Genomic DNA, 24656 nt, shown 5'->3' on the forward strand with positions numbered 1-24656 from the left:
CTAGCTGTAGTCAGAAGGAAGATCCTGATTGGTTAAGTCCCTTGGGACAGTATTAAGGTCTGAGGTTTCTTCCTCCTTTTTCTCTTTGCTGTACTCACTGTATCAAATGTCTTGTGTTCATGCCCCCATGATGTTACCACTGCTCCAGACACCCACTACAGACAAAGTCTAGAGACAGAAACAGTAGGATTTTTATAACGCATGCCTTCTAAAAAGTAAAGGCAATTCTCTTCGTGCCCTAAAAGTGAGAGTGTCATCACATCTCATCTCAACAACCATGTGGCAGGTCTTGATTAGCTTAGTCCAAGCAAGATTCAGTGCCCAGGATGCAGGCTGAAAGCGGGCCCCTGCTGAAAAGCATAGATTCCAAGAGGGAGAAAAATAAAATCCGTCTGCAAAGAAGAAAGTGTAAGTGCTGCAGAACCTGCACCCAGCACTCACTGTCAGACCACTTGTTTTCTAAGCCATCTGCATACAAACCATGTGATCATGACACACCCGTATCGACAGAAAAGGCACGAGTACGCACGACAGCGCAATGTGCCGATGTGTGCTGCGTGGGCAGCATGCGAGGGAACGCTACCGGCAGGACGGAGCGCTTTCTTTAAAAATTCTTAGTGCTTGGCAAGCATTGCTTTTCTCTCAAGGAAATCTTTTAATTTGAAATAAAAATCTCTCTATAAATATTTACATAATCCCTCCCTCCACCCTCCCTGAATCCCCTTTCCCTACCTCCCCCCACTGATCACCTTCTTTTTCCCTATTCCCTCTTCTATTTACCATTCTGTCTTCTTTCTTTTCTCCCCCCTCCATCATCTACAATAACCTCTTGATGGACCCAAGACTATGCAGGTCTTGTGCAGGTAATGACAGCCATGGTGAGATCATGAAGACAATGAGGGCTCCGTATCTGGAAGGAAGTGCTCCAGAGTGCTCCTCGCCATCCTTTGACTCTTATGCTCTTTCTTCCACCTCTTCGGCTATAGTTCTTGAACCCTTGGAGAGAGGGTGTAATAGAGATGTCTTATTTAGTGCTGAATACTCAAATGTCACATCTCAGCACTTTGACAAGTTTTGGGTCTCCCCAGCAGACACTGCCATCTAAAATGAGAAACTTCTCTAACCAAAAGTGAGAGCACTGTTAACGTATGGCTAAACATAAGTGTTTAGAGAATAATTTTGTGGGCATAATATAACCATGTAGTCAAGCAACAGTAGGAGCTTCCCCAATATGACTTATGACCTTCCCAGCAACCATTGTGTGGGTGTTTTTTTAAACGACATTTTCAATATCAGGCATGAGTTCCCTCCCGTGGAGTGGGCCTCAAATCCAATCTGAGGTCTATTGCACTAGTAGCACACCTTACCCAGCTTACGAGTTAGTTGTATAGCTTGCCTGTCCCCTGGCCCCTGCTGCTTAAAAGCACTGATGACTATTCTCCCCAGCAGGCTGTTTAGCACTTTCCAACACTATGACCACCAGAAAACAGGAGGAGGCATCCAGCTAAGCTTTTGCTTGATTCCTCATGTCCTACAACCAAAGCATGTGGTGTCTTCAGCAATAGCGATTCACCATCCAGTTCTGTGAGCAACTAACAGTCATGGAAATAAGCTGTATTGTTTTAGAGAGCTAAAGGGCCTCACTGACCAACAGTTCAATGGGAAGTATCCTTTATATGGTACTGAATTTTTTTTAACAATCTAGGACTTTGGGGCACAACATTATCCACCCCCACAAGGTATTTCTGCTCAGATTCACTTTCTTTTCAAATACATATATGCAAATTAGCTAACAAAGAAGCAGGAAGAAGGGTTCCATATGGCTTTTTAAATTTATTTTGCTTTATTTATTTGCAAGCACAGAGGAAGACAGAGCATAGACAGACAGAGAAAGAAAGGGCGCACCATGGCCTTTAGCCACTGCAAACGAACTCCAGACACCTGTGTCCCCTTGTACATCTGGCTTACGTGGGTACTAGGGAATAAAACCTGGGTCCTTTGGCTTCTCAGGCAAGCACCTTAACCACTAAGCAATCTCTCCAGCTCCCCATATGGCTTTTTAATCTCTTATCTTACCTCCAACACTAACTTGCTAGCTGATCTCAGCCTACATAACCTGATTTCCTCCTGCATTGCATTGGATAACAATGCCTGTCACATAATTTTTTTCTTAATATCAAATGGCTTACTAAACTATTGTTACCAAGGGCTGGAGAGATAGCTTAGTAAAATACTTTCCTTGAAATAATGAGGACCTGAGTTCAATTCCCAGTATCCACATAATATGCATGGTGATGCGTACCTGTAATCCCAGCACTGAGGTGGCAGAGACAGGTGGGTCACTGGTGCTCACTGGCTAGCTAGCAGTCTAGTTGGTGACGAGCTCTAGGCCAATGAGAGATCTTGCCTCAAAAAGAGGTAGATGACATGCCAGAGGAATAACACCTGAAGTTATACTCTGGCCTCCACACACATATGCACACATGTGCACACACACACACACACACACACACACACACACACACACACACCATTATTGCTATGAAGTTAAAGTCAATGGTTCCATTGAATAAAATGGATTTGCTGGTAATTTGAGTGCTCATCTTGTTGGGTCTTCCACATCATTTCCAATGACCATGGGGACAATGTGTCCTCCAAAGGAATCCAGAAATAGCCAGAGAGAACTGACTGAGGGCTAACAGTGTCCTGGCACCTTTTGTTCCTTTCTGTACAAGGGATGTTCAATTCAGTGTCTTTACTCTCACAGTGCTCCTGCTCATCGTCCTGGAGCCTGTCTCTCCATGATCGCATCCTCTGGGCAGAGACTTGCTCCTTGATTTTTTTTTTTTTTTTGTCGGAGGGGAGGGGCGGGTTTCAAGGTAGGGTCTCACTGTAGCCCAGGCTGACCTGGAATTCACTATATTGTCTCAGGGTAACGTCAAACTCACAGAGGTCCTGCTACCTCTCTCTGCCTCCTAAGTGCTGGTATGAAAGGCGTGCACCACCTTTGGCTTAGCTCTGTCTCTCTTATGGAGACATGGACTCATGGAGCCAAACTGTCCCACTGAGCACCCACGTCTCTTAATTTTTTTTCTGACTTATTATAATCATACTTGCAATTGCTTAAACACAATGTTTTAACTGCTTGTTTATGAGACCAGGTGCAAGTGAACTGGAAGAGGCACAGAAAGCATTAGATCAGGCTCACTTCAGCAGCACATACGCTAAAATTGGAAGGCTTTGGAGAAGATTAGCATGGGCCCTGAGCAAGGATGACACACAAATTCATGAAGTGTTCCATATTAAAAGAAAAAGAAAAGAAAAGAAAAATCATCTATCTCCTCATTACTATAAACTGTTAGCTATGACATGTCCTCCCAAAAGGCTCATGTCCTCATACTGGTCCCCAGATGGTGCTCTTGAGAGGTGATTGGGTCATAAGGATGCTAATTCCATTAGTGTGTTAATCCATTCATGAATTCATAGATGAAGGACCATTTGGAGGTTGAGGAGTAGGTCACTCAGGCTATACCCTGGAGGGTTTCATCTTATTCCTGGCCCTTCCTGTCTCTCTGCTTCCTGCCCACTATGAGATGAGCTGCTCTGTTCTGCCAATGTTCTTCACCATGATGTTCAGCCTCACCATGGCCCCAAAAACAATCAATCAAGTGACTGTGCGCTGAACCCCCTCAAACTGCAAGCCAAGATAAGTCTGTCCTACCCAGTTGCTTTTCTTGAGTGTTTTGTCACAGAAGTATGAGGTTTGGCTGACACAATGTGACCTTCAGTGATGCAGCACTTGTATGGCCTAATAACTTATAAGAAATGCTAAGCCTCAAGCCAGCCCCAGACCTGCTAGATTCAGGTCCACATTTCTGTAAAACCTGCAAGTTGTTCCAAGGCATATTAAAAATTAGAAATAGCAGTTCTACAACTATCCCCTCATTTCTTAGAGAAGTAACTTCTTAACAGCCCCACACATGAGGTGTGCTTGAGCTGGACAAGATGGCAGGTCTTTTGATTACTTAACAGTGTTCCCCCATCAACTCTTAAAGAACTTTTTCTTCATTTTCTTACTTAACTACTTGTGGTGGTTTGATTCAGTTGCCCCCCCCCCACCGCCCCACCATGTACTTGGATGTTCTGAATGCTAGGTTCCAAGCTGATGGAGATTTGGGAATTAATGCCTTCTGGAGGTAGTGTATTGTTGGGGTTGGGCTTATGGGTATTATAGACAGTTTCCCCATGCCAGTGTTTGGCACAGTCTCCTATGGCTATTGTCCACCTTATGTGGGCCAGGGGGTGATGTCCACCCTCTGCTCATGCCATCATTTTCCCCTGCCACCACAGAGCTTCCCCTCGAGCCTGAAAGCCAAAATAAACCTCTTTTTTCCCACAAGCTGCCCTTGGTCGAGTGATTTCTACCAGCAATGTGAACCTGACTCAACACTACTTTATCTCACTTTTGCTTCCACGTAAGTGAGTAGACAGCAACACAGAAGGCTTTCAAGTTTACTTGTTTTTACATGCTATGACTGGTTTTCCTTTGTTTTTTGTTTGTTTTGTTTTAGTCAGAGTCTCACAACATAGCCATAGCTGGCTTCAAACTCAAGAGCCTCCTAAATCAGCCTTCCAAGTGCCATGATTACAGGTTGGCTCCACCATGCCCAGCTCCATCTAGTATTCTAATCACACATTCACATCCCCCCTCAGCTTCTATTCTTCATTTCTGGATTTGGATCTCTAAATAATGAAGTGAGCACAGCTTGTCTTTATGGCTTTCTAACCATGTTTTTTTCCTTTCCCACCTCTCTTGAGGATGCCCTCAGCTGATTATCAACTAGTCTCACTTTCTGATAACATTTTATTTAAAATTTTTGCACTTTTACCTAGAAATTAGAATGATCCTAACTTCCTTTATATTTCAGTTCTTGGATAAAATCTGTGGTTGATATTATAGTTGTCCATAAGGTAAGTTGGGGAGTTTAATAATTGACTGTAGAACATAAAAGCCTCGTAAGTGAGGGATATGGTGGTTTATCATTGATGATTCATCCATGTTTGAAACTTTTACCAGATTATCCTCTGCTCAAGATCATAACTTCCTAACATTAAAAGCAGAATCATGGCTGGGTGTGGTGGCGCATGCCTTTAATCCCAGCACTCGGGAGGCAGAGGTAGGAGGATCGCTGAGAGTTCGAGGCCACCCTGAGACTACATAGTGAATTCCAGGTCAGCCTGAGCCAGAGTGAGACCCTACCTCGAAAAACCAAAAAAAAAAAAAAAAATGACAACAACAACAAAAAAAGCAGAATCATGGACCTGAAGAGATGGCATAGTAGTTAAGAAATTTGCCTGCAAAGCCAAGGGACCCTGGTTCTACTCTCCAAGACCCATGTAAGCCAGATGCACAAGGGGGCACAGGCAGCTAGAGTTTGTTTGCAGTGGCTAGAGGTCATGGCGTGTCCATTCTCTCTCTCTACTGCTTTCTCTCTCAAATAGATAAATAAAAATATACTTTTATAAAAAGCAGAATCGTGTATTCTTAGATTAAATATACTGTCATGTTGAAGGTTTCTGGTACTCCTTGAGAAGAATGGGGTAAATTATGATGTGTAGGAAGGGGGAAATGTATCTCTCAAACCTCCCACCCCATCGCCACTGAAGCACAGAGTCTTATGTATCTGTAACACTGTTCATCTGCCCATTGCCTCCCCCCATGAGACCTCCAATAGTATTTTTCTAATTCCTTTATATTGTACCAAATATCAAAGGAAAGCTGGCTTTAAAATCCTCTAGAATGTACCATAGAATGTACCGTTATGGAATTTTCCATACAAGTCCCAAAAGTAGGAGAAAATGTTTGGACAGGTCATAGTGACACTTTGGTTGTCTTACTAGGCACACATGGAAACTTCTATGGGTGGCTTCTGGATTCCATATCAAGGCACTCTTTGATCTGAAAGATGTGGTCATAGTTGATATTTCCACAGCAAATGAAAGGGAAGTAGACTCTGCCCCTGCCTATGGTTGGCCAGTGTCCCTGCTGACCCTGTCTTCACACACTGTCTTTCTGAGTTTAAAAGTGTTTCTTAAGCATGGTAGCACCTACATCTGCAAGTTCCAGGAACAAAGAAAGAAAGAAAGAAAGAAAGAAAGAAAGAAAGAAAGAAAGAAAGAAAGAAAGAAAGAAAGAAAGAAAGAAAAGTCTTCATGATTGAAAAAGAAACCACTAAAATATATACAGGAAATCTGAAAACTTTTAAAACTTCCTGCTAAAAGATAAATGTCTCCCTGTCACGACAAATACACAAAGTAAGCAATTGTCTCATAACATAGTCTGAAGACATTAATAAACAAAAGATCTACCTCCTCCATATATTTCCCACTCCCTGATCTGAAATCTTGCCACTAATTCACTGATGGAATTTCCTGTTGCAGGGAACGATGGAGAGAGTATGCAACAATGCAACTGAATCCATGCACTCTAAGAGTAGAATACACATATAACCTTGCTCTGAAGTGTTCATATGTTCAGAAGGGCAGAAAGGGTCCAGGATGGCAGGGTGGGTGTGGCAGTTTCTGGGGAGGTGCATGGTGCAAAAGAGGAGCAGATAGAAGACTCTCCCATCCCAGTGCAGTGCCCTGGGGAGGTGTATGATGCAGGACAGGAGCAGATGGAAGTCTCTCCCATCCCTGTGCAGTGCTCTGGGGAGGTGCATGGTGCAGGAACAGGAGCAAATGGAAGTCTCTCACTTCCCAGTGCAGTGCTGTGAGGAGGAGTATGGTGCAGTACAAGACCAGATGGAAGTCTCTCCCATCACAGTGCAGTGCTCTGGGGAGGTGCATGGTGCAGGAACAGGAGCAAATGGAAGTCTCTCACTTCCCAGTGCAGTGCTGTGAGGAGGAGTATGGTGCAGTACAAGACCAGATGGAAGTCTCTCCCATCACAGTGCAGTGCTCTGGGGGGTGGGGGGTACATGGTGCAAGTCTGGAGAAGATGGAAGTCTCTCCCATCCCAGTGCAGAGGTCTGGGGAGGTGCATGGTGCAAAAGAGGAGCAGATAGAAGACTCTCCCATCACAGTGCAGTGCTCAAGGAAGTGTATGGTGCAGGAACAGGAGCAGATGGAAGCCTCTCCCATCCCAGTGCAGTGCTCTGGGGAGGTGTATGGTGCAGAACAGGAGCAGATGGAAGTCTCTCCCATCCATGTGCAGTGCTGTGGGGAGGTTTATGGTGCAGGAACAGGAGCAGATGGAAGTCACTCCCATCCATGTGCAGTGCTCAGGGAAGTGTATGATGCAGGACAGGAGCAAATGGAAGTCTCTCCCATCCCAGTGCAGTGCTCTGGGGGTGCATGGTACAAGTCTGGAGAAGATGGAAGTCTCTCCCATCCCAGTGCAGAGGTCTGGGGAGGTGTATGGTGCAGGTCAGGAGCAGATGGAAGTCTCTCCCATCCCAGTGCAGTGCTCTAGGGAGGTGCATGGTGCAGGACAGGAGCAGATGGAAGTCTCTCCCATCCCAGTGCAGAGCTCTGGCGAGGTGCATAGTGCATGAACTGGAGCAGATAGAAGTCTCTCCCTTCTCAATGCAGTGCTCTGGGGATGCCCAGAAGAAGCAAAGCTCACAGTGACCACTGCTTTGTGATCCATATCCTCCTGATTCAAGAACCTCTTTTTCATGATGTAGAAAGAATCTCTCTTCATTCTTGATCTCTAAGTCAATGAAAACAGGTGTAAGTAGATTTGGGAAATCAAAAGAAAATTGGACACATTGTTATTTATGCCCATTTTAATTTTATAGAAATAACTCTAGAATCACAAATGACTTATATGATTTCCTACATGTGGATCTATGTAGAAATATGTCTAGATTCCAATGCCAGAAAAGTGACAAAACAAGCTGAAAATGATGACAAGATGGAACATATAGGAATAGTGACAGGCAATCTAAGATTTGTAGGCACAGTTCATAAGACACCTTTCAAGCTCTGAGCTCAGGCTACAGAGAGGCCCAATCTACAGGCAAATCTTGGAGCCTGAATTCCCTAGATAATATGTTTATTCACCCATTCACTGGTTCAACAAATATTAAAGAATCCCTACAACATCTTAGCAACTGGTAGCCAGATGCCATTAACTGTTCTTAAATGGCACAGAATTGTGATAGAATAAAGAAATGCCATCCAATTTAAAGAATTAGACTGGCAAAGTAGTGTGTATATGTGAGTGTTGATAAATAGTATGTCATGCATAGGATACAAAAAAAAAAACTCTTGCTGAGGAATGAACAGTTTGGAAATAAACACAGGAAAGCAAGCAGAATGTCCTACTCCATTGCATATTATGATACTGAATACCACAGACTGAACGACGCTTGCACGCTCTAAGCATCTGCCTAGCATATGGTTGGGGCTTTCCTTTAAGATTATAACATAGCAAAAGACACTACGTGATGAGATAGAAAGCAAGCAAGCCAGAGAGAGTTCATATTTATAGTAAAGCCGCTCTAACCATAACCCTCAATCTACAATTCTATGTGTGAATTAATCAATTCCTGAAGACAAATGTCTTGTGATCCACCACTCCCCAAATATCCCATGTCTAAATACCAGTAATATATGAATTTGTGGATTAAGTATCAAAGGCATGAATTCTGGAGGGCAAACATTCAAAGCAGACAACAAGGTTGCTCCTCAGGAAAAAATGTCATCTCATGCCACATAAATGTTCAGTCACTTCACCTGCCAATAAAATCTGGGGAGCCATGGAATTCAGTCAAAGACATGTCGTTGTCAAATTTGATTATCAGTATGTAACAACTGCTGTTTGAGCAGTGGGTACATTGGACAAGGTCAAAAATTGAAGCAGAACGCATCTGGAGTTCATTTGCAGTGTCTGGAGGCCCTGGGGCACCCATTCTCTTTCTCTCTCTGTCTCTGCCTCTTTCTCTCTGTGTTGCTCTCAAATAAATAAAATAAAATAAATTGAAGCAGAGAGAGTGATGAGGAGTTCACCATTGTAATTAACAGACAAGTAATGGGGCCAACACTGAAGAGGTATCTTTTTCAATAAAGAGGCAAGAGTAGAATTGAGAACTATGTGGGAGGTAAAACCAGTTAACTGCATTTGATGGTGGACTGAATGAAGAGAAAGGAAGAATGGGAAGTGTGAAGGATGGCCTTGAGTGTCTTCTTTAAGTGATTAGTAGATGATGAGGCCACAAACCTATCTGACGATGTCAGGAGAAATAAAGTTTATTAGGCAAGATGATGTGTGAACTTTGTCTAAGGGATGAACAAAAGCTTATCCATTCCAGATAGGGCACAAAAACAGACCAAAGAAACAATTCCACTCGAGTCTAGCTTTGTAAACAAATGAATTTAATTAAGGTTACTTACAGGAGCATAAGAGAGAAGTTACTTACAGAAGCATGGACAATTTGTAAGAAGCTACACTACTAGGTGGGAGGGGAATGTCAGTCCCAGAATCAGTTAATCACTTATATATCCTAAAGGAGGAGAGGGTGCCTCATGAGTCTCCCCCACACCCCGGTCCCCATCCAACAACATTTAACTGCCCAGAGATCTTCAGGGAGGGACAGGGCCTTGAGTTAGTCCCCCTAGCAAATATTAACTACCTATGTGGGAGTTTTGTAAGCCCCTCTTCTCCCCATAAAAGAATGTTAAAGGGCTGAATCTTTGTTTAGGTCCGGCATGGATAATCACAGCAGCTGAGAGTTCAAAAGGCAACAGCCATATCATGCTCAGAGGATTGTGTTTCACCAAAGATGACAAGTCTGGCTTAGTCATATTAAGTTTGAGGAGTGGGGGGCTGCAGAGCTGGCTTAGCGATTAAGCCCTTGCCTGTGAAGCCTAAGTACCCCAGTTTGAGGCTCAATTCCCCAGTACCCATGTAAGCCAGATGCATAAGGTGGTGTGTGCATCTGGAGTTCGTTTACAGTGGCTAGGGACCCTGGTGTGCCCATTCTCAATCTCTCTCTCTCTCTCTCTCTCTCTCTCTCTCTCTCTCTCTCGTTCGCTCTCGCTCTCGCCTTCTCTCTCGCTCTCGCTCTCAAATAAATAAATAAAATAATAAAAAAAATAAGTTTGAGAAGTTAAGTAGTACCCTAGTATAAAGTTTTAACGAGTCATTTCACAGAAAGATCTGGAAGTAAGGGAAAAGGCCTGAGATTTGGGAATCATAATCAGCAAAGTGGGGGCAATTTAAACCATCAAAGTGGATGGATTCGCTGAGTCACAGAGAATATGCAGAATGAGAAGAAAATTGAGCCATGCTAAAATTTAGAAGACAATAAGATAAGAGAATACCCTTCCACAACAGGCCTGCAGAAGAAGTGTAAAGGTGAAGATGCCCAGGAGAATGTGGATGTAGCACATTAAAGATATTCAATGACATGCACCAAGTGCAGCAGAGGTGATCTTATATGACTTAAATACTCAGAAATAGTTACCATTCTATAGATTGGGAGCATGAGAAACCAAACCAAGTGACTTGAAAAGGGACAGGCAATGAAGAAGTAGAGCAAGCAAGGTTTGTCAAGAGCTAGAAGATTCGTATTCAAAGGAAACTCCTAATACTGGAGGCAACTTGAGTAACAGACTTAAGAGAGGTAAAATAATTCAAGATAAAGAAAGGATAGGACTGGAGAGATTACCCAGTGGTTAAAGACACTTGCATATAAAGCCTAATGACTCAGGTTCGATTCCCCAGTACCCACATAAAGCCAGATGCACAAGGTGGTACATTCATCTGGAATTCATTTGTAGCAGCTAGAGGCCTTGGCATGCCCATTATCTCCCTGTCTCTCTTTTCTATGTCTCTCTCTACTTGCAAATAAATATAAATAAATAAAAATTTAGAAAGAAAGAGAGAATAAATGATGGAACAAAGTTCCAGAAAAGCAGGATTTTCTTTTAAAATCTAGATTCAAGAAAAGTTAGTACCCTTCCACAACATACATGCACGCACACACACACACACACACACACACACACACACACACACACAAAGCATTTACAACTTTTGTTCTACAAAGAACAGAAAAGTTAAATAATTTAAAAAATGTATATTATCTAACATTAGGAAGGCAGAGTGTGGGGGTGATGACAAGGAGAGAGTGTGGCTCATTCAGAGGCTTAACCATGTCACCTAAGACTTGGGTTTATCCCATATCTCCTGCACTGGCATCCTCAACACATCACAGACTAAAGGTTACTGGAGTAACTCCAGTCTACATAGAACAATATCCAAAAACTAGGAATAAAGAGGGCTCCATCTTATCAGGGAAATACATTTTCCCAATGCCCAGTGTTCTTCAGTAGACTCAATTCAATGACCAAATTTTCTTCATAATCCTAAGCCAAGTGCTAAAAAGGAAATGAAGCAGCTATAATTAAGCCAGTCTAATTATTATATATCAAAAACCCAGTGTCCCTGAAGAAATGGCCACCAGCTACCAAGTTCAAGCTCTGTTGTCACGGAAGAACAGTGGGCATGACTGTTTGGTAAGCAACTGAAAGTGTTGGTCACAGGATGACTAGAAAATTTTATAATCAGGAATAGAAATTATGATAATTGTCTTGATTGTCTCTTAAAGGGAATGAATGGCTTGAGTATGATGTTTAAAGAAATAGACAAGGTTTGAGAGTCACTGAAGGAAATACAGGCAAGAATGGACATGGTGAGAAGCCGGGTGTAGTGGCACATAACTTTAATCCCAGCACTCGGGAGGCAGAGGTAGGAGGATCTCCAGAGTTCGAGGCCACCCTGAGATTACATAGTGAATTTCAGGTCAGCATGGGCGAGAGTGAGACCCTACCTCGAAAAACCCTTGGGAAGTGGAAACAGGAGGATTAAAAATTTGAGGGTAGCCTGGGCTAAAAAGTAGTTGATTGTTACAAACAGAGTATGGAGAGTAAGGAAGAAGCTGAGATGGGAGACCACAACGTTTTCCATGTGCCAACCAGCAGCCTATATTTCTTTCAGCATATCCCATATCCAGGTAAAGGAACAAAAGAGGTAGAGAATAATAGTGCAATTGGTACTAGGTAGGGATTTTACCGTGTGGTGTGATAGAAGCATAAAGCCAGACATGGCACTGTGGAAGGGAAGAGAGGATCCCTAGCGCTCACTGGTCAGGTAGTCTAACACAATTGGAGAGCTTGCTTCAAAAGAAATTGAGAGGGCTGGAGAGATGTCTCAGCAGTTAAGGTGCTTACTGCCAGAACCTAAAGATCCAGTTTGATTCCCCAGTGCTCACATAAAGCCAGATGCACAATGTGGCTCCTGTGTCTGCAGTTTGTTTGCAGTGACTAGAGGCTGGCATGCCCATTGTCCCTCTCTCATTCTCTCTCCCTCCCTCTTTCTCACACACACACATACACTCTCAAATAAATAAATTAATTTAAAGAAATTGAGATTATGCCTGAGGATTATACCCAAGGTTGTCCTCTGGCCTCCACATGCATGTGCACATGTACTCATGTGTGCATTCACTTGCACACACATGCACCCACACTCAGACAAACATAAATATACATGTGCACACACACCACATATACATGCATGCAAAAAATAATAAAATGAAATAAATTTAAAAAATTTTGCTGGGCGTGGTGGGGCATGCCTTTAAACCCAGCACTCAGGAGGCAGAGGTAGGAGGATCACAGTGAGTTCGAGGCCACCCTGAGACTACATAGTGAATTCCAGGTCAGCCTGGGCTAGAGTGAGACCCTACCTCGAAAAACAAAAAAAAAAAAAAGAATTTCTATCCGAGAGCTACTGAGTGATGGTCTGGAGGTGGAAGTGGAAATCAGGCAGCAGCAGCCTTCCTCCTGGTCAGTGCGTGCCCCATGGAAGATGGCCAACCCTGTTGGTGAAGACAGCACAGAAGGGGAGACTCTCTGGAGATCTAAGTGTCAGTTCATAAAAGAGGGTTTGGAGTAGGATGTGGTGGCGGACGCTTCCAGTCCCAGGGCTTGGGAGGCAGAGGTAAAAAGATCTCCATGAGTTCAAGACCACTCTGAGATTACATAGTGAACTCCAGGTCAGCCTGGCCTAAAATGAGAGCCTACATTGAAAAACCAAAAAGAAAAGAAATTAAAGGGGGTCTGGCTAGAGTGATGGCTTAGGCACTGGCCTGGAAAACATAAGGACCCAGGTTCAATTCCCCAGTATCCATGCAAACCAGCTGCACAGGGTGGCACATGTGTCTGGAGTTTGTTTGAAGTGGCTAGGGACTCCTGGCATGCCCATATTCTCCCTCCTTCTCTCTCTCTCTCTCTCTCTCTCTCTCTCTCTCTCTCTCTCTCTCTCTCTTTCTCTCTCTCTCTCTCTCTCTCTCTTTCTTTCCCTCTCCCATAAATAAGTAAAATATTTTTTAAAAGAAAAGGGAGTTGATTGGCTGGAGAGTTGGCTCAGCAGTTAAGGTGCTTGCCTGCAAAGCCTAATGACCCAGATTTGAGTTCATTTACAGTGGCTAGAGGCCCTGGCATCATGTCCATATCCCCCCTCCCCACTCTCTCATTGTAAGGAAATAAAATTGTGTGTGTATGTGTGTGTGTATGCAAAGGCAGTTGAGAAGCCTTCTGGAACCTTTCTGGGGACAGGGTAGGACGTCTGTTAACAATGGAAGGGGGCTCATAAATCACTAACACCCCAAAGATTCTTTGAATACTTGGTAAGAGCAGATGACAGTCTGGCTCAAACTTAGTTTCAGTGAATTACAATAGTCCTCCATCTACTGAGGGGTGGATTTCAAAGTGACCATGACTTCTACTACTCCTGATGAAACATTAACAATATCATTACTAATGCAATGAAAACTTCTTATGCCAGAGCAAATAAAAAAAAAGGTGTGAGTTTAGATATGAGACAATGTGGCTCTAAGCAGGAATGTCTGTTTCCACTCAGCTGGCTCCAGCTCTCCCTCCTCACTCCGCTTTCTCTCATTTGCATTTCTGCTTTCTTTTCTCATTATGGTCACTATTTACTTGAGAGATGACAGAACCTCAGCTGAAGGTAGCGTACAATTAGCATATAAACAAGATTTTAAATGAATCAGAACAGAGAAGGACTTCACAGCCCCGCTGATGCCTGGAGCCTTGACCCCAAAATAATCAAGAGAAAGTGCACTTGGGCAATCCCAAGCAGCCAGCCCAAAAACTGCTCTGCTTGGCTTTGACTGGCCTAAGGAGCATCACCATTTAACACGGTTAAAAGCAGCCACCAGGTCTCTCATGTGGTCTTAACATTCCAAGTCGTTAGCAGGAAACTTCAGGGAGGGTGCGGTGGGGCACACCTTTAATCCCAGCACTTGAGAGGCAGAGCCCATGAGTTCAAGGCCACCCTGAGACTACATAGTGAATTCCAGGTCCTCCTGGGCTACAGTGACACCCTACCTCAACCCCGCCCTCCCCCACCCCCAAAAAAGACACACTAGATCTGAATACTGTTTTCCAGGCCAAGCTTAAGTTCTGTTGGCATGTTAGACTCTGAATAATGACAATCTTGGATTTGTATTGATTGTCAACTCACAGAACCTAGAACCACTGTGAAGGGTCATCTAGATTAGGTTAATTGAGTTGGGAAGAATTAGCTGTGGGTGACACCAGTTCTTGGGGGAGGATCCTATACTGTTTCCAGAGGAGAGAGCTGGCATTCACCACTCACCTGCTTCCTCACTGTGCACTGGATGTGACCTCAATACCTCAAGCTCCTGCTGCCATGCCTGCCCCTCCGTGATGGACTGTAGTCTGCAATTAGAAGCCAAATTAAATGTTTTCTTTCCATGAGTTGTTTCTCGACTGGTGTTTTGTCCCAGAAGTGAAAAAGTAACTGATACACAGATATCACCATTTAAAGCAAGTTGACAATGGGTCACACATTGTTTATGCACATCTGCAGAACAACCTGATTCCACCAGTCACCTGGGGTTTGTTTCCCCCCAGACAAAATGGTTTGAGCTCTACCTAACATACAACATCAATGAAGTCCTGGTGTTTTTTTGGGGTTTTTTTTGAAGTTTCCCTCACCCCCCTCCCCTTTTGTTTTTTTGTTTTTTCAAAGCAGGGTCTCACTCTAGCCCAAGCTGATCTAGAATTCACTGTGTAGTCCCAGACTAGCCTCAAACTCATAGCAGTCCTCCTACATCTGCCTCCAAAGTGCTGGGCTTAAAAGGGTACACCACCACGCCCAGCTTTTCCAAGTATTTTTAAGGTTGGCTCAAATCTTTGAATTCCTATGGTCAACTCACTTTTGACCTCCTCTCTCCATCTTCCTCCTGAGATGTGTTCTCTTCTCTTCCACTGAAGGTTAAATATGGCCCCCTTTTTATTTTCCTTAGGCCTCCATATAGCACCAACAAAGAAAGATTTTTCTGGAAGTTTTGAGACCATGGAGATAGTTACAGAGAAGGAAACATATTGGTGTTACTCTCACACATGAGACCAGAGCCAGGCCTGCGGCTGCTGTGTACCAAACACAGACCTCTCCACTGAGTGCTATCTCCTATTCTCTGTGCTCTCAGAACTCCAGCCCTGGAAGCAGACACTGCTCACTGCCTTATTATGCAGGGTATATTTATATCCTTTTGTCTCAAACTGTCTCCCTAGGGTTTTGCCTTCAACAACCATAAAGGGTCCTTCAATGTGAATTTCTTCTCTGGGCTCCACCCTAAATAACACAAAATATGTTATGAAACTTCAAGATGGCAATTTTTCTAGCACATGTCTCACATCACATTTTTAGTGAGAAATCTCTCTCCTAATAATAATTTTGTTAAATTGGAAGGAATGGAATTAAAAAGTTATTCTCCCCTGTCCCTAGCAAACTCTCAGGTTATGAGATTCTAGGATTCTATCCTCCTCTTACACAAAAGTCACTTTACACCCTCAACAACATTCTAAAGTTATTATCATTATACTGATGAAGAGGTTAAGCTTAGAGAACTGAAATAATTTTCCCAGGGTCTCAAGTAGTGTTTAGGTTAGAACTCAGTGCTTAGACTGCTTATACCTCTTGAAAGCCAACTGCAGTGTAAAAAGTCCAAATACTGGACAGGAGAGAAATGGATCAGCAGTTAAGGCACTTGCCTGCAAAGCTTAACAACTTTTTTTTTTTTTTAACACAATGCTAGATGCACAAAGTGGCCCATGCATCTGGTATTGATTTACAGCAGCTAAAGGCCCTGGTGTTCTCTATCTCTCTCTCTCTCTCTCTCTGTATCTCTCTCAAATAAGTAAATAAAATATCTAAAAATATACTTTAAAGGTCCAACTTCTAGGAGTATGCCCAGCTATAAATTAGCAATGCAGAGAGGGGAAGCCTCACTGGAGCCACACAGTGAAATCTTAGCCATTCCAACCATTGTAGCAGCTGAATGTAGATGAGGGAGTGGTCCCAACCCAAGTCACATGAGGAAGAACTACTTGACCAAACCCTGCTGGAACTGCTAACTGCTCCTATTTTCAAATTCCAAAGGTTAGAGGCCTTGAGGAGGAGAGCGATCCTAAAGGAGGTGGATCACTTGAACACCAGGCTTCTTTCTCGCAGAGAGATGACTCCTGAAGAATCTGCCTGACTGACAGCAACAGGTGTGGGACAGATACAGCCCTCAAAGGTAGAGAAGGTTCTGGCTGAGGATGGGCTCAAGTTATGGTTTTTCAATAGCAATAAAGAAAATCTAGTTATGTTTCTGTCTGTCCATGGAATTGCTGGAGTGTGTGTGTTTGTGTGTAGGGGGTGTAAACCTATCCTCTATGTGGACATTGCTAGAAACTTCAGAATATAGCCAAGAAATATAAATTTAAAAATTAAAGAAAAAAGTGGCTACAGAGATGACTTGGTGGTTAAAGAGCTTGCCTACAAAAGCTAACAACCCAAGTTCAATTACCCAGTACCCATGTAAAGCCAGATGCAAAAAGAGGCACATGTATCTGGAATTCAGTTACAGTGGCTAGAGGCCAGGGGGTACCCATTCTCCCCCACACCGTCTCTCTCCTTAAAAATAAATAAGTTAATTAATTAATAAAAGAACATAACCAAGAAATAAATGCTCTGTAGTAGGAAGACTCCCAACTCCACAGCACAGAGAGCCATGTTACTTTTTGTGTTCCATATTCCTAAATGTGGGAAAAAGCCTCATTCATTCATTCATACATACATGCATACAAATGTATTCATTAAGCACCTACTGCAGGTCAGGTATGACTCTAGTTCCAGTGGCCTCCACCATAGAAAGGGAAGGCATGCCCCTGCTAACAAAGACCAACAAGTATGATGCTTGGAAGACAACACATAAAGAAACAATTCATCACATATAAAATTTGCATTCAGGAGTTGTACATGATTATAATCCCAGCACTTAGGAAATGGGGAGCAAGAGTATCATGAGTTCAAGGCCAGCCTAGGCTAGGTAGCAAGATCCTGTCTCACAAAGAATAAAGTTAGGAGTATAATAGAAGGAATTATTATTATTTTTAGAGAGAGAGAGAGAGAGAGACAGAATTGGCATGCCAGGACCTCAGCCACTGAAATCTAACTCTAGACATTTGTGCCACCTAGTGGGCATGTGCAACCTTGCCTCACCTTTGCACTTCATGCTTACATGGGATCAGGAGAGTTGATGGGTCCTTAGGCTTTGCAGGCAAGCTCCTTAACCACTAAGCAACTTCTCCAGCCCTAATAGAAAGAATTATGAAGAAAGATAGCATTCTGGGGACAAGAGAGACAAAAAAAAAAAAAAAATCTGTGTCTTTTATAAAGCTCTCTGAGAAAAGTGATTTGAATAAAGATTTTTTTTTTTTTTTTTTGGTTTTTTGATTTTTCGAGGTAGGGTCTCACTCTAGCCCAGGCTGACCTGGAATTCACTATGGAGTCTCAGGGTGGCCTCAAACTCATGGCAATCCTCCTACCTCAGCCTCCCAAGTGCTGGGATTAAAGGCATGTGCCACCACCCCTGGCTTGAATAAAGATTTTAATGAATGAATGTAGACATGAAACTATATACATAAATAGAGGAGAAATATTCCAGAAAGACAAAAGAGCTTGGGTAAAAATCCCAGGAAGAAGCAGGCATGGTCTATTTAAGGATGAGTGAAGAGGATGGAAGAGATTGAAGAGATGAATGGAAGCCAGGGTGGAGGGCCTCCATCCAGGGAAGTAAGCAGGGGCTTTGTTCTAGTGTGCTGTCAGAAGACATCAGAAGATATTGAGCAGTTGGCTCTGGCTGCTCTGTGAAGATGAGACTCTCCAGAGGGGGAAGTGGGGAATCAGAGAAAATAGTTGTGAGGTTATTACAGTTGTCCAGATGAGTGATGATAGAGGCCTGGGCCTGGGTGGTAAGAAGTGATAAGCTGTGGGATGTATTTGAACATAGAATACCTCAATTATATACACAAAAATCATTATTCAAGCCCAGTCCTCAGCTCTGAGTTCTGGAAGCACTTCCACTTTTCAAACTGGTGCTTCAAAGAGCTGAGCTGTATTCTTCATCAATGCCCTGGGAAGCAACATTTGGTATTCCAACAGAGTGCAGAGAGGCCCAGATCTCCAAGAAAGCACTGGGATGAGAAGACAAGCTTATTGCACTTGGACCAAAAGGAAAACTCCATGTAACAATGTGCCAGAGCAGGCTCCCACTGCCCTGCAGAGTTGGACAAGTCAGGCCATTCCAGTCAGCCATCTTAGTCCTCTTGGGGTTTTTGACCTGTTCCTTGAGGAGCAATGCAATTAAGCTTTTGTGTAGTTTGACAAAAGTCCCTGATATGTAGAGCTGGTTTCATGAGAACAGGAACCAGAGCTAATTTGCACAAAGGTATTTAGGATCGTCTACGAAAGAAGCAAGATGCTCCTACACATTTGATCCCAAGATTTAAAATTAGAAAAATGTGTGTGTTTGTTTCCTTGATATTGTGATCAAATATGTGCCAACAAGTAATTTAAGGGAGGAAAAGCGTGTGCATGTGTGTGTGTGTGTGTGTGTGTGCGTGTGTATGCACAGCTTATGGGATATATGTAGTCTGTGATAGCAGGAGGGTGTGGCAATGCCTGTCTGGGGCAGCAAGAAGCTGCTTGCTCACATCTCAGTGGACCAGGAAGCAGAGAAAGAGGAATGCAGTGCTCAGCTGGATTTCTCCTTTTTTCCTTTTTGTACATTCAGGGTATACCTTTCCTAAATTAACTCTCTGAAAATGCTCTCTTAGACACATCCAAAGGTGTGCTTCTTCGTCTAATATAATTGACAAAATTAAGCATCATAGAAAACAAAAGAATCCCTATGCTCTGTTGCCAGGCTAAGATTCCAAAGACAAAAAGGGGGAAAGTTCAAGCCAGTGAGACAGAGTCCTCATTGAAACCTGAGGTTCTTAGAGCTAGGCCAATTCTGGAATAGCTCGGGGTTGAAGTTATAAGAGCCTCATAGTGCAGCCACTAGGACATGGTAGTGGTTTGGGGAACAGTGCTAGAAAGTGTGAGTGTGAATGGAGAGATCTGTAACCTTGGAGCCCACACCAGTATTCCCTAAGAGAAACGAGGATGGTCTAGACCTGAGAAGGCATCCTGGGGTTAAGGAAGAGTTTTCAACAAAGACCCCATATGGATGCCAGAAAAGCAAGTCCCAGTACACTGATCAGATCCTCTTTTGTCCCCTTCTGTGTTAGAGAACAAATCTGGCTCCTTTTGGATTGAACTTTTATTGGTCATAAGTGGTAGAAGAGGAAAGAGCTGAGAACCTGGACTTCCTGAAAATAAAGATGGATCAGGACCCTAGTGATCACTAAATGAGACAAAAAGCACTACATATTAGGCAAGGGATGCAATGTAATGTGACAAATTAGGTGTCACTTACATGAGTAGTAGTATATACACCGTGTATATGTAAAAAGGACACAGAATCATGAGGCTGTGGCACTAGTTGTCTTTACTGGCAAAACAACTGTCTCTTTATCTTTTTAACTGTATGGATTTCAAATATCCTACATTTTTTTAAATTTACTTATTTGGCAGAGAAAGAGGGAAGGAGAGAGAGAGAGAATGAATGGGTGTGCCAGGGCCTCCAGCCACTGCAAATGAACTCCAGACGCATGCACCCCCTTGTGCATCTGGCTAATGTGTGTCCTGGGGAATTGACCCTGGGTCCTTTGTCTTTGCAGGCAAATGTCTTAACTGCTAAGCCATCCCTCCAGCCCTCCTATAATTTTTTAAAATGTACTTATTTGATTTTTATAGAGAAAGGCAGGGAGGGAGAGAGAGAGAGAGGATATACCAGGGCCTCTAGCTGCTGCAAATGAACTCCAGATGCATGTGCATCTGGCTTACATGGGTTCTCGGGAGTTGAACCTAGGTTGTTAGACTTCACGAGCAAGTGCCTTAACTTCTAAGCCAGCCCTCTAGCCCACAATTTTTATGTATACTTTTTTTTTAATAAAAGGAAAAGGAGGGATGCCTTAGCAGTTAAGGTGTTTGCCTACAAAGCCAAAGGACCCAGGTTCGATTCCCAAAGACCTACATTACCCAGATGCACAAGGGGGCACACATATCTGGAGTTTGTATGCAGTGGCTGGAGGCCCTGGGGTGCCCATTCTCTCCCCCACCTTCTCTGTCAAATAAATAAATAAAATATTTTAAAAAGGAAAAGAAAATCACATATAAAAGAAAATAATGCTCAACCCATACCCCTTACTCTGGCAAACTAGTGTTCTGTAGGTGATGCCGGGAACCTACAGCCAATGATGAATTCTATGTGCTTTTGTGGCTCTCATGATGGCCATTGGAGGCAAATCCTGGGCTAGACAGCAGCTAGAGCTTACACTGTTCTCAGCAGGGGACTGCCTGATGTCTCCTCAGCTAGGGGGAGCTTGCCTTGGGCAGTACAAGACCTCCCTGGCCCCATGGCTGAGCAGGACTCCTTTCGTAGTTAGGTACTTGTGAAGCATGCACTCATCCCTTTCTGGTGGGGTTTCCACAGAGAATCTCTGATTCCACGTCTGTACTTCGCAGTTCCACTTTCAGCACCAGGCAGTGCACCACATACCACATAGACTCTCTCACATAACTCTCATGCCACAGTCTGTCCTCCTTGGATCACTTTAAGACTTTAAGTATTGTACTCAACATGGTAGAGCTCTGAGGTGAAGCTGCAGGCACACAAAGCTGAAGGCTCTGACTCTCAGCCTTTAACCAGCCTAGAGTCCACCGGTGAGCCAGGAGACAGACAAGTGTCCAACACCACGGACAAGGTGTTGTTGATCCAGCAAACTCATGAATTACTTCCTCCTAGGCCAGTCAGAATGAGTTCAGCTACCTGATGTCAGGTCCTGCCTTTTAATCATATGTATCCCTTCATCCAATTCTAATTCCTCCACCAGGATGCAGTCCTTACCCAGCAAGTACCAAAACTCTTATACCAGCCTCTTACCACTTTTCAGTCCATTCTTCATGCACTGCCAGAAGAATTTCTCAAATCAATGTTTTGCCCAACCCCTCCTTTCCTCAAAAACATTGTCCTCCATCACCTACTGTGGGAAGTCCTAGCTCCTTAGCCTGGCATTGGATGCCTCTCCCAAAGTAACCACAATGTATCTTGCTTGATTGAGCTGTCGGTAATGTTCTTTTCCTCATTTTCTCTCCAGCCTCCTACAGGGAGCTAGACCACAGGAAGGAGAGAAAGGGAAGAAATGGGGGGAGGGAGGAAAAATATTAACAAAGCCAGATTTATCAACTTTTCTCAAATATAACACAGCCTGGATTACCTTTGGGGGGGGCTATCTTTTTCTTAATCTCTGTTTGTCAAAATTCTATTCAGGATATTTAAACTGCACCTCAAGGAGTCACCATAATAGAGCCTTCTCCAGACCCTGTCAGAAGCACTTTGCTGCTATCTTGAATGCACTCCTCATATTATGCTTTGCCCCTATCCACGTAAACCTTCAGCTTCCAGCAAACAAGTGTTATATGTCATTCTACTGTGTACTGCCCCTCGCAACATAGGACATTGCACACAGCAGACACGTGTTTGCTGCTCATTGAGTCAAGAAGCATGCCATTCTTGACTTATTTTCAACACACATACACATACAAAATATTCAGGAAGCATCAGGGCTCAGAGAACAGTCCACAAGTGACCATGACATACTCATTGATCCAAAGATTGATATCCTGATGAAAAAGTCTTTATAATTTAATTTTGCTCAATCAAATTATTTACACCAACCACCCAGGTATTTCTGGGAATCCTCCGGGGTTGTCCTGTGTGTGCTTCCCAACCCTGGTATCAGCAAGTGGTCCTCACAGCAATTTCCACTACACACACACACACACACACACACACCTATATACAACAGTCCCTTTTATCTGTAGGAAATACAACGGATGCCCTATGTATAGTACATTTTTTCTTATACATAACTGCAAAAAGGTTTACTTTATAAATTAGGCACAGTAAAAGGTTAATGATGACCAATAATAAAGTAAAACTATTACAAAAAGTTATCTAAATGATGATTTGCTTTATTTATTGAATTTTCCACTTAACATTTTTGAACTACAGTTGGTGATGGATAAGTGAAATCATGAAAGGGGAGGAGAGCTACTGTATACATCCTATATATCCTATTGATTGTATTTCCCTGAAGAATCCTGACAAACATAGTCTCAACAAGCCAGAAAACTAAGTAATTCTGCTAGAGTAGAAGGCCCATCCCCAAAAGATGTTTCCTGTCAGCCCAATACAGTTGTTCAAACAGGAGCATGTTATCCCAAGCTCAGATGTTCCTTCCATATGGATGGACAGCCATTACTGTAACACTCAACTCTCTGCACTCCTACTGTGGTTATGACTTAGCTATTCCCAAAGGTCCTTGTTTTCAAGGCTTTTGTCTTCAGTGTAATAGTGTTCAGAGGGTGGATCTCTATGAGGTGGAGCCTAGTGACAAAAGTCCTAAGGTCAGTTGAGTACATAAGCTCAAAAGAGATTGTGAGACACAAGCCTTTCTCTGCCTTCCTATTCAGATGATAATGTAACTGCTCACTTTCACACACACTCCCACCAATGCAGTCTACCATGAATCGATATGCCTAAAGGGAACTCCATGACAGAGCCTCTGTAATACCATTTAGCTTTTCAGCATCCAAAGTTGTGATCCAAGTCAACCTCTTTTCTTTATAAATAAGTCTGTCTTAAGTATTTTGTTATGATGATAAAAAACTAACCAATACTACCCCTCATTCACCTGGTTAGTGACAATCACCCAACTCCTTCTTCTTCCTCCCATTCCTTGTTTTTTATGCTCTAGGTATTACCTGGAAAACTGTCCATCTGTGCTGGCTCATGGTAGGGCATGCTTATTCAACTCTGTGCTCAGGAATATGGCCATTTGTTTCTCGCTATAAACTGTCTCTCTAACGTAGCACCTAGCAGTAATAAAGCTATTTTTATTCTGTATTTGCTGTCTTATTTCCTGCTCAGTATTATAAGCAAAGAAAAAGCCCCTAGGCCATTTATATATCTTGACTTCCCAGCTTCAAAAGCATATCTAATTAAGGAATAGCCCACAGTGGACCCTTAAGTCCTATGAACCTGAGATGATAGAACTGAAGTGGCCCTGAAGTTGCCAAGTCTATTTCCATTTAGTACTGAGAAGCATCGCTATACCCATTTCTATCTTATGGGAGGTTATAAGAACCAAATAGGAACATGTGCATGAAATTTTCTGTAATGTCCATGCCAGAATATAAAAAAAGAGATGGGATCGCTATTGTGGCTGTTGTAACCCTGTTGATGTAGGATCTCAGAAGCCTTCCTTACCAAGCTCCACCCAGGTATTTCTGGGAATCCTCCGGGGTTGTCCTATGTGTGCTCCCCAACCCTGGTATCAACCAAGTGGTCCTCACAGCAACTTCCATTGCCCATCAGGTACTCTGGTAACTATGACGAGATATGCAGGAGAATACCTCTCTTGAACATGATGTTACCAAGTACTGTTGAGGCACAGAGCACCCTGTCTGGTTTCCTGTGAAGTATACATGAGCTCTGAGTTTCTTCTTCTTTTGTTTTGTTTTGTTTTTCAAGATAGGGTCTCACTCTCACCCAGGCTGACCTGGAATTCACTATGTAGTCTCATGGTGGTCTTGAACTCACAGCAATCCTCTTACTTTTGCCTCCCAAGTGCTGGGGTTAAAGGATTGCACCACCACACCAGTTCTTCCTCTGGCTCCCTGAGGCAACAGGCCAGGACTGGGGCTCCATGTCCCACAGGGACTACATGACAGATGCTGGGCTCACACCATTTACTCTCCCCTAAGGTCCTGGTCTTATTTCCATGCCAAGATTGAAGTGCTTGATTCTCTGCTCCCACAGGATGAAGAGTCTTTGAGGGTTCCCAAGTTCCTGTGACCATTGTGTTCAGAGATGCCCAGAAGTGTCTGAATTCCTATATTGAACACAGCAATTGGCATGAAGGTGGTTACAGTGCATCCTGTATTGAACACAGTGATTGGCATGAAGCATGAGCAGGCCTGAAGTCCCACTAAGCCAGTTGCACAGGTGTCCTCAATCAAGAGGCTTCACAGTCTCACATCCACTCCCTGACCAACTCACTTCCCAATAGATTTCTGCAGGCCTCTCCTTCCTCTAACT

At 43.3% G+C, this 24656-nt stretch overlaps 1 non-coding gene across 1 annotated transcript; it reads left to right on the forward strand.

The window, feature by feature from the left end:
* Positions 1-3202: 3202 nt before the first annotated feature.
* LOC123458303 lies at positions 3203-3307 on the forward strand. The gene has a single exon (XR_006635590.1). It is a non-coding gene; the product is annotated as a U6 spliceosomal RNA (small nuclear RNA).
* Positions 3308-24656: the final 21349 nt, after the last annotated feature.

The sequence above is a fragment of the Jaculus jaculus genome, chromosome 1 (assembly GCF_020740685.1).
Source record: "Jaculus jaculus isolate mJacJac1 chromosome 1, mJacJac1.mat.Y.cur, whole genome shotgun sequence".
Taxonomy (NCBI): domain Eukaryota; kingdom Metazoa; phylum Chordata; class Mammalia; order Rodentia; family Dipodidae; genus Jaculus; species Jaculus jaculus.